This window comes from Carlito syrichta, unplaced genomic scaffold (genome assembly GCF_000164805.1).
Source record: "Carlito syrichta isolate Samal-C Ts95f unplaced genomic scaffold, Tarsius_syrichta-2.0.1 Scaffold306846, whole genome shotgun sequence".
Taxonomy (NCBI): domain Eukaryota; kingdom Metazoa; phylum Chordata; class Mammalia; order Primates; family Tarsiidae; genus Carlito; species Carlito syrichta.
Genome location: NW_007250942.1, coordinates 30,318 through 36,644, shown reverse-complemented (window position 1 = coordinate 36,644; position 6,327 = coordinate 30,318). Strand labels below are relative to the sequence as shown.

Genomic DNA, 6,327 nt, shown 5'->3' with positions numbered 1-6,327 from the left:
GATCACAGCCAATGAGTGGGTAATAAAATCAAATCAGCAGGTCCCAATCAGCATTTTAATGAAACAATAAAATGGAAAGGAACAGTTTGACACCACTAGCCATTAGAGAAATGCAAATTAAAGTCATGATGAGACATCACTCCACGCCTATCAGAGCTGCTAAACTTAAAAGTGATCGTGCAAATACCGGTGCAGATGCTAAGAAACTGAATCTCTTACGTATCACTGGTGGGAATGAAAATGGTATGGCCATTCTGCAGAATGTTTGTCTCTTTCTTTTTTTTTTGAGTAGGAGTCTCACTCTGTCGCCCAGACTGGAGTGCAGTGGCCGCTCCCGGCCACCGCAGCCTTGACTTGCTGGGCTCCAGCGATCCTCCCGCCTCAGCCTTCCAAGTAGCTGGAACTACAGGCGCACGCTACCACACCCGGCTAATTTTTTGATTTTTTGTAGAGATGAGGTCGAGCTTCCCAGGCGGGTCTCGAACCCGCGGGCTCAGGCAATCCACCTCAGCCTCCCAAAGGCGCGGGATTACAGGCTGAGCCACCGAGCCCAGCTTGTTTGTCTCTTTCTTATAAAATTCAGCCTACACTCACCATATGATCCAGCAATCACCCCCCTGGGCATTTATCCCAAAGAAACGAGAACTTCTGTCCACACACAAAAACTTTGCGCAAATGTTCAGAGTGGTTTTATTTTTCATAGCCTAAATCTGAAACAGCCAAAATGCCCTTTGATCGGTGGTACCTCCATACCACGGAATACTAAAAAACAAAAACGGATGAGCTATTGATACACTCAACAATTTGGAAAAATCTCAAGGACTTTGTGCTGAGTGGGAAGAGTCCATCTCAAAAGGATACCATACTGCACGGTTCCTTCCATTAGCATAACATTCTTGAAATGGTGTTCTATGACAAAGTTTCAGAGACGGAGACCAGATTAGCGGTTTCCAGGAGTCACAGGCGAGGGTGTGTGGGGTCACAGAGGGGTAATATAAGTGACTTCTTATGTGGTGATGAAATAAAAATGTAACTAGATTGTAATGGCGGTAATATGATTCTATACATCTGATAAACATGCATAGAACTGAAGTTGGACTGGATAAAAAAATGTGGGGTACATATGCACAATGGAATATTACGCAGCCCTAAAGAAGGACAAACATACGGACTTCGCTGCAACCTGGGTGGATTTATACTCAGTGATTCATACTCAGTGATCCATCACAGAAACGAAGGGCAGAGTCCCATATGTTCTCACTCAGCGGACTTTGAACAACGATCACAATACTATAAGAAAGGGATTGGCGGTAGTGGGAAACTGCCAGGGGAGCGGGGTGGGATGGGCAGTTGAGGGAAACTGCCAGGGGAAGGAGGGGCACACCTCATCCACAAGGGGACCTGCATGATCAACGTTTGTATACCGAACCCTGAATCGTACCCCACATCTTTATAATAAAATAAAAACACAGAGAACTACACACACACACATAAGTGAGTACATGCAAAAACTGGTGAAATCTGGGATTGCACCAATGTCAAGCTCCTGTTTTTAATACTGCATTGTAGTTATGTAAAATGTTACCACTGGGCGGAATTGGGAGGAGGGTACAAGGGACCTCTCCGCATACACTCTTTCCAAGTTCCAGTGAATCTATCATTATTTCAAAACGTTTAAAAATGTTTCACGAAAAGGAATGGAATAGGACAGAGAAGACCAGAGTGCCTCACCCACAATAAGGGTGCGCATTGTTCTCATGAAACTTTGTTTCACTTGGAGTCCTGGGTCACACAATGAAATGTACTAAATGTCCTTCTTGGGGGTGGGAGTGGTTTCTCTGGCCCTAAAAAAGTTCAGAATCAAGTTCTTACTACTGCAGCTTTTACAGTGATATAAAAAATATTCCTTACTTCCACAAACATGTTCTTTCTTATTTTTCTTAAATCACATGGCATCCCTAATCTATCTGTTCTTTCACTTTATTGTTCACTTTTTTCTTTATTGTGTTAAAATACGCATAGCACAGAATTTACCATTTCAGCCATTTTTACAAGTACAGTTCAGTGGCATCAAGTACATTCACACTGTTGGGCCACCATCATGATTATTCATCTCTGGAACTTTTTCATCATTCCATATAAAAATTCTGTCCCAAGAGACAAGAGCGCTCCAACCTCCCTTCCCTCCAGCCACTGGCGACCACTGTTCTATTTTCTGCCTCTGTGTATTTCCTCCCTACTTTTTAGAATGAATTCATTTATCTATGGCTGAGTAACAAATTACCCAGCACTTAGCAACCTAAAACAACAAAGATTCATTATCTCATAGTTTCTGGGAGCAACATCACAGAATGGTTTCTGGCTCAGGGTCTCTTGTGAAGTTACAATTCACTTGCGGGCCAGTTGGAATGGAAGGCCCACTTTGGAGCTTACTCGCAGTTGCTGGCAAGCCTTAGTCACTGACTGTTCGGTTCCTCACCACACGGGCCTCTCCACAGGCCTCTCCCAATGTGGCAACTGGCCTCCTGCAGAACGGGAAACCCAAGGGACAGACAGATAGAGCCAGGCACCAAAGTGGAAATCACAGTTTGTTATAACTAAACTCAGAAATGACACACAGGACTCACGGGGCCATCTTGGCGGCTGGCTCCCACAGACAGAGACCAGGAACAAGAAATTCTTCTGAACTACAGGCGGAACACCAGCCCAAATAGGAGGAGTGGCAGGCAGCTGACATGGGTTTCCATGCTGGGCAGACACGAGGGATTGGTGGAGGATCCAGGGGGACACACACCATTCCAAGGGGGCAGCTGCTCACCATGCTGTTGCCACTAGAAAATAAAGACCTGGTCCTAGATCTTCCAGTGTTTGAGTATTGGCTAGAGTTTTTTGATAAACGTAATGGGGCCAAACCGAATATGTATGCCAGCTGGATCCAGGCTGCCCATTTGCAAACTCTGCCGCAAGGTCTGGGCAAGAGTGGTGCAGGGGTGAGGAACTCAGGCTCTGGAATCAGCCAGACCCGGATTCACGGCCCACCCATGCCAAGGACCAACTGTGTGACCTTGACAATCCTCACATCCCCATGCTGTAAATCAGAGACGTTAAAAAACAGTGCCATCTCACGCTATTTGGGTGAGGATTACGTGAGATAAAACACGTAAGTACCTTCGAGCAGGATCTGGAACTCAGTAACTACTCACTAATGTTAAGTTGCTGTCATCGCTATTCTAGCCTCAGAGATGAAAAATAATTCCTTCTATTTGCATAACATTCTTGAAATGGTGTTATAGGATACTCACACTGTGGCTGTTAGCTAAGCTATGGTCAAGATTTATTCAGGAGTTAACACACACATCTGAAGAGCAGAGCAATCACTGCTGAGACTGAACCTCAAAGGCCAACTTTACTTTCTTACAATTTGATCTTGGACGAGTCCTTAAAACAGTATTTTGACAGTATGGGAAATACAGAGGTCGCATCCTGACTTCTTTGCTTCCTGTGTCTTCTTGGTGTGAGAGTCACACAACTGTTTTCCAGGCAGACAAAACTGGCACCCAAAAGGAGGCTATTTCACAGACGGAAAAGCAGGAGGACCAAAAGGCTATCTAGGGAGACGTTTCATTCACTTGTGAGTACAGGCCCAAGGTATGAACCATCTCCAGAACAGTCCAAGTTCTTGGCTATCCACTTCTCATCGAATGCCTCCAGTGACAGGGAATTCATCACCTCCCCCTCGTTCATTCCATCTTCATTAGGAAGTTTATGTGTCTGTTCAAAGAATATTGACTGAGCACTTACTATGTGTCAGGCATTGCATCAGGTGCTGGGGATATGGGCATCATTTGTTCTGCATTTTATTCACTAAAAGAAAGTCACTAAGGCCAAACTGTACTCAAGAAATAGTGGGAGAGGTGTCAAAGAATACACAGATGTTTTAAAACCACTGCCCACGGAACCGGAAGAAGTTAACAGACTTGACCATTGTTCTTCAGCAGTGGATGCCAAAAAGGCTGCCTGCTTTGTTAGAGATGGACCACAAGACTACACTCAACAAGAATAAGTAAAGTCTGCAAGTTCTCGCAAATCTCCTTTGCTTGGGGTTCCGCCATACTTACTCCTTCTCCAAACATGTCTCCGAAGCTATATTAAGAAGAGATAGATTCCTTTGTTTTCTAAGGAAAGGGAAACTAGAATTGGACTTCTCCACAGATCCAAGTTGGGACAACTGAATATCCCCATGCCCAGGCCAAAGGTGGGGCCCAGAAGGTGATACCTAAATAATGACTGGCATTGCACCTGAAAAGGAATCAGGTGCCGGTGAAAGCCTTTGAAGAGTCTCTGGCTGTCTGGATATTTTCTTTCTGTGTGTGTGTGTGTGTGTGTGTGTGTGTGTGTGTGTGTGTGTGTGTGTGTTGGAATCTCACTCTGTTGCCCAGACTGGAGTGCAGTGGCATGTTCCCGGCCACCGCAGCCTCAACCTCCTGGGCAACGGCGATCCTTCTGCCTCGGCCTTCCAAGTGGCAGAACTACAGGCGCACGATACCACACCCGGCTAATTTTTTATTTATTGCAGAGACGAGGTCTCGAACCCGCGGACTCAAGCAATCCGCTCGCCTCCGCCTCCCAAAGTGCTGGGACTATAGGCTGAGCCACCGAGCCCAGCCTAGATATTTTCACATTTAAATTTCGCAGATCCTTCAACGATAAATGGCAGAGACCGTTCCAGTCCACTCAATCCTTTGTCTCCTGGGCACAGACAAAGGACATCCCCCTTGCAGTTAGGTGAGAACATGTGACTGAGCCGCGGCCAAAGAAATGAGATTACTTCCAAATCTTGCCCCAAAAAACTCTCGCGTGGTCTTCTCTCCGCTCTTCTTGTCTCTGCCACTGGTGTGGTGTGGACTTCCAAAGCCTAGAGGAGGGCAGAATGACAAAAGAGAAGGGGTCTGCATGCCTGAGTCCCTGCAGGAGGAACCAAGAACATCGGCATAGAATGTTGCTGCATAAGTGAAAAATAAACCTCCACTGCATTAAGCTAGCCCACCCTGGGGCTGATTGTTACAGATGCCCACCTACCCTGACTGGGAAGTTTGATTTTTCATTCAGAAAATGTTCGCTTCCCCTTTATCCTATCATGGGGGGAATACACTTCCCTCCTCCATTGACGATGAGTTTGGCCAACGGAATAGTAGCAAGACATGACACGAGCTGACATTTCTTGCACTAAAATCCTCTTGCTGTTCTGCCATTCACCCCGAGAGGAGACCAGAGGATGCGACACCAGTAGTTTGCAGCCAAGCCCAAGCCCAGCACCATCTGACCTGTCCATATGTGAAGAAAAATAAATAATTATTTTAAGGCCCTGAGTTCTGGGGTGGTTTGTTACACACTGCACATTGCAGCAGTAGCTGACCCATACGCTAATAAAGTGTTGAGAGTGGTGTCCTTTTTTTTTTTTTTTTAACCACGTTTTATTTTTATGTAGATTTACATGCAGGTTTTATACATTACATATTACATATAAAGCTTGCTCATCAGGAATCAAAGAGGGTGGCATTCTAATGGGGCTGCCATGTGGAGTGTTCACTTGACATCTGCTCTTTATATCATTTTGGCTTACGCCAAAGCTATTTTACAGATGAAGAAATGGAGGGACAGTTTTAAAGACTTGCCCAGGGTCACACAAGGAATTTGGCATATCAGACTCATAAGCCCAAGCTTCCTTCCCACTGTTCCCAACACCACGAGGAAATGTGAGACAATCAGATAAGAATCAGGCCGGACTTTGGAAACCCTCCACCAAATCCCACTTTCACAGAGCTCGGTAATACTCTCTGGCCCTTGGGAAAGTTCGGGATAAGTAAAAGAACGACTCCCGGGGCTGTTAATTTCTGGAGCTTCCGATCTAAAGGTGTTGCACGGGCTAAAAATGCAACTTTCCTAAGAAAGATCCAAATGACTGCATTCTGCCGCCCCCACAAAGAAAAACAAGAGCGCGTGTGGGCATGTGGGTCTCTAAGATCTTCAAGGTTAACTTCAAGGGGGAGCAGCGCACCCGCTGAGCCCGCGTCCCTGGGAGCCCTCTCGGGACGCCAGCTCCCACCACCGCCCTCCAGACAAAGCTGCCAACAGCTCGCAGGGCGCACCCGCCACGCCGAGGCCCCGGCAGGAACCGCCCGGGCGCGAGCGGGGCGGCTGCCAGACCCAGCCGCCCATCTGCCCCCCACCCACCCCGCTTTTGCCTCCAGGACCCCCGGCCGGGTGCCTTTTGGGGCGAGACCACGCCAGGACCCAGGCTCCCCGGGGAGAGGAAGATGGGGAGGG

General features: G+C 46.9%; 1 protein-coding gene across 1 annotated transcript in view; it reads left to right on the top strand.

The window, feature by feature from the left end:
- The first annotated feature begins 862 nt into the window (after window positions 1–862).
- Window positions 863–6,327, top strand: part of TMSB10 (thymosin beta 10) — a 6,878-nt gene continuing 1,413 nt past the window's right edge. The window contains exon 1 of the mRNA XM_021715216.1: window positions 863–872. The gene's annotated coding sequence lies outside the window, so the exon portion shown is untranslated. The remainder of the gene's footprint in view (window positions 873–6,327) is intronic.